Raw genomic sequence first — 11,506 nt, 5'->3', positions numbered from 1 at the left:
TATATTCATATTTTTTGTCGAAGACTGCGAAGTATGTGATTATTATTTCCTCTTCGAAGTATATGATCAAGAGTCAGACTTTTGGCAAGATTTTTTAAAAATATTCTTCTCTTTATTGTTTCTTTCGTGTTACTTTTGAAAACAATGTATGCATTTAATGCAGAAACGTTTATAAAATGATTAAATATAGCTAATGGCCATCTTCTTGTCCTTCGACCAACATTGTAATTGCTGCAAAGCTGATCACATGTATCTACCCCACCTTTAGTAGTGTTGTAGAATGTTATGATTTCTGGTTTTTTTTTTTCACCAGTATCTTCATCAATTAAATCATCATTATGCATAGTGGAAATTACTAGACCTAGATTTTGCTGGTACATATGAAACCATTGATATTTCTTTAGTAAATCCAAAAATGCTAGAATAAACTTCTCTTTTCCTATCAGGGAGGAACTCAGGTGGAATTTCTCTTTTATTTTTGCGTAACGTCCCTGTTAGTGTAATTTTATTCTCTAATAACCATTTTGCCAAAGGTATACTTAAATACCAGTTATCGGTGGTAAGATTTCTTCCACTACCTTTTATTGGTTCGACCAGACGTTGAACAATATCAAAAGGTGTATTAACTTTTTTGTATGGACCATCGTGTTGTGCTCCAGCATATATTTCAAATTTCAACAGATAAAAGGTCCTACTATCTACCAATGCAAATACTTTTATTTCATACTTTTTAGGTTTGTTAGGTAAGTACTGTCGAAAAGGACACCTACCCCTAAACGGAATTAATTGCTCGTCTATTGTTGTGTATTCGGCTGGTGTATACGCAAGCTCAAACTTTTTTTCAAATAAATCTATTATTTCGCGAACAGCTGCAAGTTTGTCAGTCTTTTTCCTTTCATCTCTACTATTTATGTTGTCAAATCGAATGCAACGATATAAAAATAAAAAACGTTTATAGGACATTGTTAATGAAAAAATAGAAGGTCCATCTTCGTCCCATAATTCTTCAATATTCAAATGAGCAGCTCTATAAACACTAGACATCAATAATAAACCAATAAAAGCAGTAAGTTCTATAATATCAGTATCTTGGGCATCCGCAACTCTCTTATAATTAACTCGTATTTTCAATATATATATATTTGTATTTAATACTAAAATATTCATCAACTCTTCATCAAAATATAATTTAAAAGCGTCATGTGGTGTTTTAGCATTTTTAGTAACACTTTTAACTCCAGGTAAATGGGTAAATTATATTATGTTGCCTCGTCCGACCACTCAATTTTATTGGCTTTTTATTCCATTTGGTATTTTTATCCTTACTAAAATAAAAATTATTTGATGTACTTGCATCGTTTACTTCTTCATCATCTGAAGACGTACCTAAATCTGATTCAGTGTCATGTTCACTTTCTTCAACATAATCTTCATCGTCTTCAGATTCATTATCGGATAGTGGCTCATCTTCTTCTTGTCTTAAAAGTTCTGCTTCTAACTCGCGATCCGTGAAAAATTTAGACATAATCTAAACTTCTATATATTAAAAAAAAAGTAGTATTTTTATTATAATTTACTCGTATTATTATTATTATTAATATTATCATTATTCATTACCAATAATAATAAATAAAATAAAATGAATAATAATTTATAAATATAATAATAATTACATTAAAAAGTACTTACTATAAAATAACCGGATGAATAAATAAAAAATCGTGTCGGGTCACTCGTCTTATATTTATAGTGCACGAACGATCGTCTCGGGTCAAATTCAAGACTTAACTGATATAATAATCAATATGCGGTTAATTTAACACTTCACATTATAGATAAAGAAGTTAATAGAGATTACAGAAAATTCCCTTATTTCCCAAATAACTGAATCTAAAAATAACATACATGTTCACAGACATCGGGTCCTTATGACCCGACGTGACTAGTTACGGGTTAATTAATATAATAAGATAAATGATAACACATTGAATTCAATTTATTTTGTATACTACATTTTTCTTACCTTCCCAAAATAATATATCAATAAACAACTGCATGTCTGATAGATTCGTCGATATTGTGGATTTTGAATAACAATCTTCAATGCATTTTGAATTTTCCGAAATAGTCCGATTGTTTATAAAGGCTTGAAGCCCTTCAAACAATTGATTGCTGTTTACTTAATAAGTTAGGAACATGATATTATTTTGGACATTTTTTGATCCCGTACATTTGTGGTTTGAACATGTTTTGGTCTTTATGGCCGTTGGGAAGTCATTCAACATTATTTTTATAACATGTCCAGCAGTTGTGTCACATACAGCTAATGTAATGTCATATTCTAGCGATTGTGTCTTGGCATCCATATAATTTGTGATTAAATTGGCTCTTTCTGAATATGTTGATGATTTTATTCCATATTTGACAATATTGGTTATAAAATTTAAAAACTGATTATTTTGAATGTCAACTTTGTCAGCATAGTTTTTACTACCACAATAAGATACCTAAAAATATTAAATTAACATTAGCAATAATAAATTCATTTAATAATAACCTAACCTAACATTTATTTTATAAGACCAAATCGGTGTTCTAAAATTACCAAATATTTTAGTTAAGTATTATTGTAATTATAGTAATAGTAATATATTAAGTAATTTCTAATTTTGAAAATCTCAATTACCATTATCAACGATGCTACGCCCGAGTAACATTTATATCGTTCAATGTCTGTATCTTATAACAGTGCATTTTCAACATTTCAACGGTTCTAATACAGTGTGTGAACTGTGTTTTGATGCAGTTTTTAAACTCAAAATGTATTTATGGTTCGTGGTCAGTTTAACCGACACTAAATGGTACTGTGAAAGTGCAAATGCACCGATGGAAATTTAATGGTTCAGTGAACGTGTTTTAATACCGTCGGTTAATTCACTGAATGCTTGTAAACACGGTTATTTAAAACCTAATATACACGGTTCAGAGTCGGTGTTTCTGACTGTTCAGTTATTGAATCTTCATATGGTAAATATTTTATTGTTAAAAAATAAATGTAAGTATACCTATTTAAACCTATACATTATTTATATGTTTTTAGCACATATTACATCAACACCAGTTCCTCAAAAAACTGACCAATTTATCACAGATATTAAAAATTTGAATTCTAAATCGAAACACTACCATAATGATATTGGTAATAGTAGTGTTCCTTTGAAAGATGATGATGTTAATGCAAAGATTAATTATTCTAATAATTATATATATCTACACATTATATTTCTAGTGCATAAATTATTAACATAAATTAATTATTTCAAATAGGTGAAACATCTTTAACTACTAAAACCGCTATATCTCCTCCAAAGATTGTGGACAATAATATTTATTTAAATAGTAATATCATGACGAAAGGAGATAGCCCACATTTATAATTTGGTAATCTATATATATTTAATTATACATTTTTGTTTTTAATTTAAAATATTTTAAAATCTAAATCTTTACCTCTATCGTTATCCAAGCATTTTATTAAGGTGTTATTATTTATATATACATTTTTTTTTAAGCTAAAAGAAGTCTATTTTCCGACTTGGATAAATCTCAAAACCTTGGTATAACTGACAGTCCCATGAAGATTTCTACAAGAACATCTGGTATGTTTTGATTATAATTTATATTTTGACTCATTACACAATTTTGGTGGTTATATTTTATTTTATTCAATATTTTAACTTTAGTTACTTAACAATATTAAGTCATATATTATACTCATTGACAAATTGTGCAAACTGTAAACTGTTTATAATTCAAGTAATCTAAAACTTAAAATCCTCTTGAAAATTAAGTTTAAAAATAAGTAATTATATTTTATAGTGCTCATTACTTTTATCTGTATGTTTAAAATATACTATTTTCAGAGTTCTAGTAAAAAAATACCTATATTTGTATTATATCTAAAAAGTATAAATAGTTTAAATTAATGCATTTCTTGCATATTTACTACATTTTTCAACTAATTATTATTTTTATATAACTACTTCAATAGTATATAAGATTTAAAGGTAATAACAACTGAATGTATAACATTAGAAAATACATTATAACTAATATTAACTATATCTACTTAAGAGGACGTAGAACCCGTATGTGTTGCCACCGTCTTAAACACAAGTGACATACCAAATTTTTGTTCACCATTTTCAATATTTTGCTGTTAATTTTGATATTAGAGTGACCTATAATACAGTTTAAAGGTAAGATAATTGTCCAAGGCCCCATCTAGACTTTTATTGATATTATTTTTCAGTAAGTTATGATTATTTTAAAATGTACAGTTTCAAAAAGATCATAACTTATTTAAAATAATAATATCCATAAAAGGCTACATGGAGCCCTGGATAATTATCTTACCTTTAAATTGTATTATAGGTTAGTTCATTCTGATATCAAAACTAACAGCACAATATTGAAAATGGTCAACGAAAATCTGTTATCTTGCACGTGTGTAAGACGGAGACAACACATGCGAGTACTACGTCTTAAAACTAATGCCATCTATAAATTCAGTTTTATACTTTAAGATCCATATACTTACTACTGATTGTTAATTTAGTTTGTTATTTTGAATGTGCTTTTAGTTGACAATTGTGTATTCATTAAAACTACTGAAAGTAAATCATCAAACTCAAAACAACAAAAAAGTCTTCATAAGGGTAATTATTAGTACTTAGTAGTAATAATAAATAAACTTCACAGTTTAAACTATGATGTATATCTTAAATAATATTATTCCCTTGATTATTCTAATCATACTATATTATTGTATATTACATATTATAATACAGTCGATTCCGTTTAATAGAGACACCGGTTAATAAGGACAATTCTATAATTACGAAAACAAATGTATACTTGTAATGTAAAAGTACGCCGCTTATCTGGGCCGCGAATCTGGATAATTGGGACATTTTTATCGAGTTTAATATTAAATATTAATAGATCAATAGTCCGACAATCGCGACCGACTCACGTAATCGGTTATTAGATTAAATTATATACATTTTATCTTATCGTATGTTCAAATGTGATGTGTGTTAAATGTTATTTAGTGCATTAGTCGTGTTTGTCGCGTGCAGTAACGATGTCTCGTATACGTAAAGATTTATCGCTTGCGCAAAAATTAGATATTCTAGACAAAATTAAATTACAGTCACCAGGCTGTAGTACTCGTCGTCTTTCAGAAATTTTAGGAGTATCGAAATCAACAATCGCGCGAATTCAACTACAAGAACAGTTTTTGCGAGAACAAGCTCTTAGCCAAGTGACAACCCGGAAAAGGAAACGAGAGGGTAAAGATGCAGATGTAGACGAGGCACTGACACAGTGGTTTACACTGGCTACTAGTCGGGGCGTTCAAGTGTCGGGTCCTATATTAAAATCTAAATCCGAAGACCTTGCAAGGAAACTTGGTAATGACGAATTCAAAGCCACCGACGGTTGGTTATCTAGATGGAAAGTAAGACATGACATAAAATTTAAAAGATCACATGGTGAAAAAGCTAGTGCAAACTCAGAGTATGCCGATGAATGGAAATTTACAAAATTACCACAAATTCTTGAAAAATACTACCGTGCAACCCCAGATGGTTCTCTGTGTTTTAAACACGAATCGATAGCTGGATCAAAAAAAGCTATGGACAGAATAACTATACTGTGTTGTGTGAATGCAAGTGGGACTGACAAAAAAAAGCTTTTAGTGATAGGAAAAAGTAAAAAACCTCGTTGTTTTCAAAAAATGTCTATACAAAAGTTACCAGTTGAGTATCATGCAAATAAAAACGCATGGATGACTTCGGCCATTCTTACCGATTGGTTGCAACGTTGGGATAGTGAGTTGAACAAAACAAAAAAGGCTATATGCCTCGTCATAGACAACTGTACTGCCCATCCTAATATATCTTTGAAAAACATCAAGCTTGAGTTCTTACCACTTAATACAACGTCGCTAATTCAGCCTTTAGATATGGGTGTTATCCAAAATTTAAAGGTTGAGTATAGAGCAACACTGGTCAATTATATTTTAGAAAAGATTGAAGGCAATTTACTTGAACCAAAATCAACGGCAATAGATATCAGTAAAAAAATTAATATCTTACAAGCAACTCAGTTCATTTCAGACAGCTGGCGAGATGTAAGTAGTCAGACAATAAAAAATTGTTTTCGAAAGTGTGATTTTTTGGAAGAAAGTTGTAACATCGATCAACATTTGGAACCTAATTCCGAAAAAAATGATAACGTAAGAGTGCTAAACAACGTAGAATTTGAACAAATGGATTCAAATGTGCAATGCTATGACCAAAATGAATACGTTGATGATGTAATTATTCAATCCATACAAGATCAACATAATTCAGATGAAGATACGGACGAGGAACCAGATCCACCAATCCGACTACAGGAGGCAAAGAAATCTTTGGAAACATTGAGATTATTTTTTCTTCAACAAGGAAATAAAGAAAGCCCGATAAGTGCTTTGGATACTTGTTCGGACTACATTCGTCAACAAACAATAAAATGTAAAAAGCAAAGTAATATTCATACTTTTTTTAAATAAGATAAAATAATAAAATACATATACATTTATATATATATATATATATATGTGTGTACTTTTATAAATATTTAGGTTATAATACTAAATTTTTTTTTTTGTATGATTAAAAAATTTCTGTAATTGTGTTATTGTAATAGCTAATATGTATTTTTTGTAATAATAAAAACATAAAAAATCAGTTTTTCAATAAATTTATATGGTTTTTTTTTCATTTCGGATTATTGGGACAAAATAACATGCAACCGATGTGTCCCAATAAAGCGGAATCGACTGTACTTCAAAAATATTGGATTATATAATTTCATAATTGATTTAATTATAATATTTATTGTTAAGCATTCTCCATTCACCCACCCACCATTAAAATAAAATACTTGAGATACCACATTAGCAAAGTTAATTATTAGGTGCAACCAATGTATAAACACATGAAGAATACAAGTCTGATTTTATTTTTTAAATAGATGATCAGTATACAAAGTTGTTAAATTGTATGGTAACAATGAAGTACGAAATGAGATCAATACAGGAAAAATTGGACATCATTATTCAGAAAGATGAGGAAATTAACTTAACAAAAACTACTGATTTGAGTTTATATGACACTGGCGATATAGATAATAAATTACCAATCAAAAATCTGGAAAAACTATAAGAACTAGATAATGATTTGTCTAACAAAAATTATCGGTATCAAATGGTATGTAATTTGTTCAAGAATTTTATACGTGTATGAACTATTATTAAATAAGTTACATTTTATTTACATAGGTTAAACGTTTATCATCTGTAGGCGGAAAATCAATTAAAATTATGGTCAAACGAATTATGGCTTTACTATTTATATCCGAAATATTATGTGAATACTCGTATAGTGGTCGCGGTAATAAAAAAAGATCGTTTGAAAAATTGCTAATTAATAAAATTATTTTTGGTAAGATAAACTTAAATAACAATATAATAATTTTGATTGGATGCTAATTTATTCATTTTCATTTTCATTTTTTAGATTCTGTTCTAACAATCAAAAAATTTGCCATGGCTGATAACGTATCAAATGAAATTGAACAGGTCATTAAATATGTTCTTATTCAAACTCCGTTTAAAATTAAAGACAAGTCAACAAAAGAATTTATATAATATGAAAAAATATGAATATTTTTGTACATTTCTTAATATAATATTTGTTGTACATTTGTTGATACTAATAATATTATAATTAAATATATACTACCTTATTGAAAGATTAATTTAATTTAATTAAAACAAGTATAACATTGAATAAATATGAATCATTACCATAGAAGGTAATTAGAAGGATTCACATTTTTTTATTTTATTTGACATTTTAATATTATATAATCACAAGATTTGTAGCACATATAATTTTTGTTTATTATTTACTTTGATTGTTTTAATCAATTGTGTATGTTATTTCCTTTTCCATTTTGTTATATGACAAATATAGTATTATAATTTATAATATAATGTATTATTATTTATCTCTAGTTAAGTCTTCACAATATATGTATACCTATAACCTGATTATATAAAAAAAATTGTAATAATTATTTTGATTGAACTATACATTTAATTAGAGGTAAATCAAACCTTAATGTATGTCATTTAATCTCTAGTTAATGGTTGAATAAAGGTAGAATATAATTTTTATTAAGGTTTAATTAACATAATATTTAAACAATTATACAAAGTTCAATTAATATCAAATATCAATTAAGAAATGATCATATTAAGTTCAAATAAATCTTGAATAAATAGTTTTAATAGGTTAAATAGATATTTAATTTTTGACACTCAACTAACATTGTAGATCAAGTGTTCATTCGATCTATTTTTTTGGTCCAAATAAGATTTATGCAAGCTTTATTTCGCCTTAAAACGATCACTATTCAATCAAAACTAAACATTCATTTAACTATAAACACTTAAATTACGACATTAATTTAAACTTAATTAAAAGTTGGCATGTTATGTGGGGTCGTTGTGAGGTTGTTATTTGTAAACAATGATAATAAGTGAGACACCGCGTAATCGCCATAGAACCACAATAATTCTTACAAATCTTTTATTGGACGGACGTCTTCTTAGTACGTGTACGTGCTATGTGCATTATTGACTATTGCCTGCCTGTCTGAAGAGTTTCACGCGATACTTGATTCACGACGATTTTATTTTATTGTTCTGTTTTTAAATTTTTTTACTTTTTCAGTATTCACTTTTATTCAGTAAGTATACACATTAAATCATTAACTGTATAAATTATTTTTTTTACTAACATGTTCATTTTTAATTATGTTTTATAGTTCATATTCCATTTATAAATATAATATAATATCTGCCACTACAGACCATGACATGTTTAAAAGATTAATATATCTGCAGCTATCATATTAAAATATTGAATCTTTTGATTGTAAGTATATAACATTGATACTTTAAAAAAAAATAATATAAGTATTTTTAAAAATAAATTAGTATTAAATTTAAGTCAATATATAGTTTATAAGATAATTAATACAAAACATTTTCTATTTTTCATAGTTTCGTACAATATAATATAAATTAGATTTATGAAAATATGAAATAAAATTTATATTAATACAGCAAATTAGCCTAAAATGACACCAACACTTAAAATTATTATTATTTTAAATTAGTTAAATATGAGAGGTACCAGATATAGAACTAGAAAGATCCAAAAAGAATTGGATTATTTAGATATTTCTGAATACAATAAAATACCATCTTCTTCAAAAAATTTGGAACCATCGGAATTGTTTAATCGTAAATTATTAAATGATGATTGTGAAATCGAAGAAAATATTTCATTTCTCAAATTACCAGTTTTGGAAGATAATTTGTTAAAAAATAAAACTAGCACTTTTGAAGTTCAATGTCCAAATTTGTCAAATTCAGTTGAATATAATACTAATGAGAGTACTATTATAAATCCTCCAAATAACTATCAAGATTCTATGCAAGATATAATAAAACAAAAGTTAGGAAAATGGTCTATAGATTTTAATATACATCAAAATGAAGTCAATGCATTGTTAAAATTATTAAAAAGTGATGCTAATATGACATTTTTACCTAAAGATTGTAGAACGTTACTTAATTCAAGATCTTCCACGTTACTAAATATACATGATATGGTACCAGGTAATTATTATCATTTTGGTTTGGCTGCCGGCACTGTAAGATTTTCATCAACATTCCCTCTAGAAGACATAATAAGACTTGCTATTGGTATTGATGGTCTGCCATTATCAAAAAGTAGTGCAAGTCAATTTTGGCAAATTTTAGCCTATATTCAGCCATACCATAAATATGTTTTCCCAATTGGTATATATCATGGATATCAAAAACCAAAAGATAGCAATGACTATCTTAAATATTTTATTTCAGAAATCATACAATTGACTACTAAAGGAATAGTAATTAATAATGTTGTAAAAAAATTTCTATTGAAGTATTCTGTTGTGATTCACCAGCAAAGCATTTATATTACGCATTAAAGGTCATTCGGGATTTTCTTCTTGCTCTAGATGTAATCAAGAAGGAGAGTTTATTTGTAATCGTGTGTGTTTTCCATATATTGAAAATGGTTGTAATAAACGAACCCATGATGAATACATTTCAATGACAAATGAAGAACATCACACTTCACCTACAATATCATGTCTTTCTTTAATACCCAACATAAATATTGTAGATCTCTTCTCTATGGATTACATGCATTTGGTTTGTCTGGGTGTAATGCGTAAACTTATTTTTCTGTGGTCAAGTAAAGGACCAATAAATGTTCGTATTCCAAATTGGAAGAGTAAACAAATTACCACATCTCTCCTAAGCTTAAAAAAATATATTACTAATGATTTTTCTCGCAAACCAAGACCATTGGAAGATGTTAACCGTTGGAAAGCAACTGAATTTCGACAGTTTCTTTTGTACACAGGAATAATAGTACTTAAGAATGTTATTTCTGAAGATTGCTATCAACATTTTTTAGCTCTCAATATTTCTATGAGAATTCTTTTGAGTGATAATCATTCAAAATATTTAAACTATGCTCAAGACCTTTTAAAATATTTTATAAAATCATTTGAGGAAATTTATGGTACACATTTTATATTTCATAATATTCATGGGTTACAACATTTATGTGATGATTATGTTAAACATGGATCACTTAATAACTGTAGTGCATTCCCATTTGAGAATTATATGAAGAACTTAAAAAAATGATAAGAAAACACGAAAAACCACTTCAACAAGTTGTACATCGTTATAACGAATCATGCAAATACTCATATGATCTTGTAAATAATTATGATGATGCAAATCTATTATCATTGTCTACTAAAGAACCTAACTGTTTTGCTCTCACTAATGAAGGAGAAATAATTAAAATATTGAATATATCAAAGACATCTATAACAGGAAAATATTTTTTAAATAAAGAAGATTTATTTATAAAACCTATTAAATCATCTAAATTAGGTATATTTGTTGTATAAACATTGTCACAAAATTTAAAATCTTGGAATATATCCAACATTGAAAAGAAAATGATTGTTTTTCATTTTGATAATAAATATAGCAATACCAATCCTTCATTGTTAGTAAGGATCATGAATTTATAAATTTTATAATTTAACATAGCATGTTATGACTACTATTATATTTTTATCATATATATTATTATATAATATGTTTAATATTTATAAGTATATATAATTTTTATATAAAATAAAGTATTTGCTAAATTACATTAGAGGTTAGACTGATATTATATTATAAGTACTGTCATATTATTAAACTGCAGATTGTATGAAGTATATTTTTGTTTTTCAGAACAGAATG

At 27.2% G+C, this 11,506-nt stretch overlaps 1 pseudogene; it reads left to right on the top strand.

Annotated features, from left to right (window-relative positions):
• Positions 1 to 4,391: 4,391 nt before the first annotated feature.
• On the top strand, positions 4,392 to 7,759 carry LOC132925943 (uncharacterized; annotated as a pseudogene).
• Positions 7,760 to 11,506: the final 3,747 nt, after the last annotated feature.

The sequence above is a fragment of the Rhopalosiphum padi genome, chromosome 3 (assembly GCF_020882245.1).
Source record: "Rhopalosiphum padi isolate XX-2018 chromosome 3, ASM2088224v1, whole genome shotgun sequence".
Classification (NCBI taxonomy): Eukaryota; Metazoa; Arthropoda; class Insecta; order Hemiptera; family Aphididae; genus Rhopalosiphum; species Rhopalosiphum padi.
Note: the sequence above shows the minus strand (reverse complement) of the source record. Positions and strands in the feature narration are given on the sequence as shown.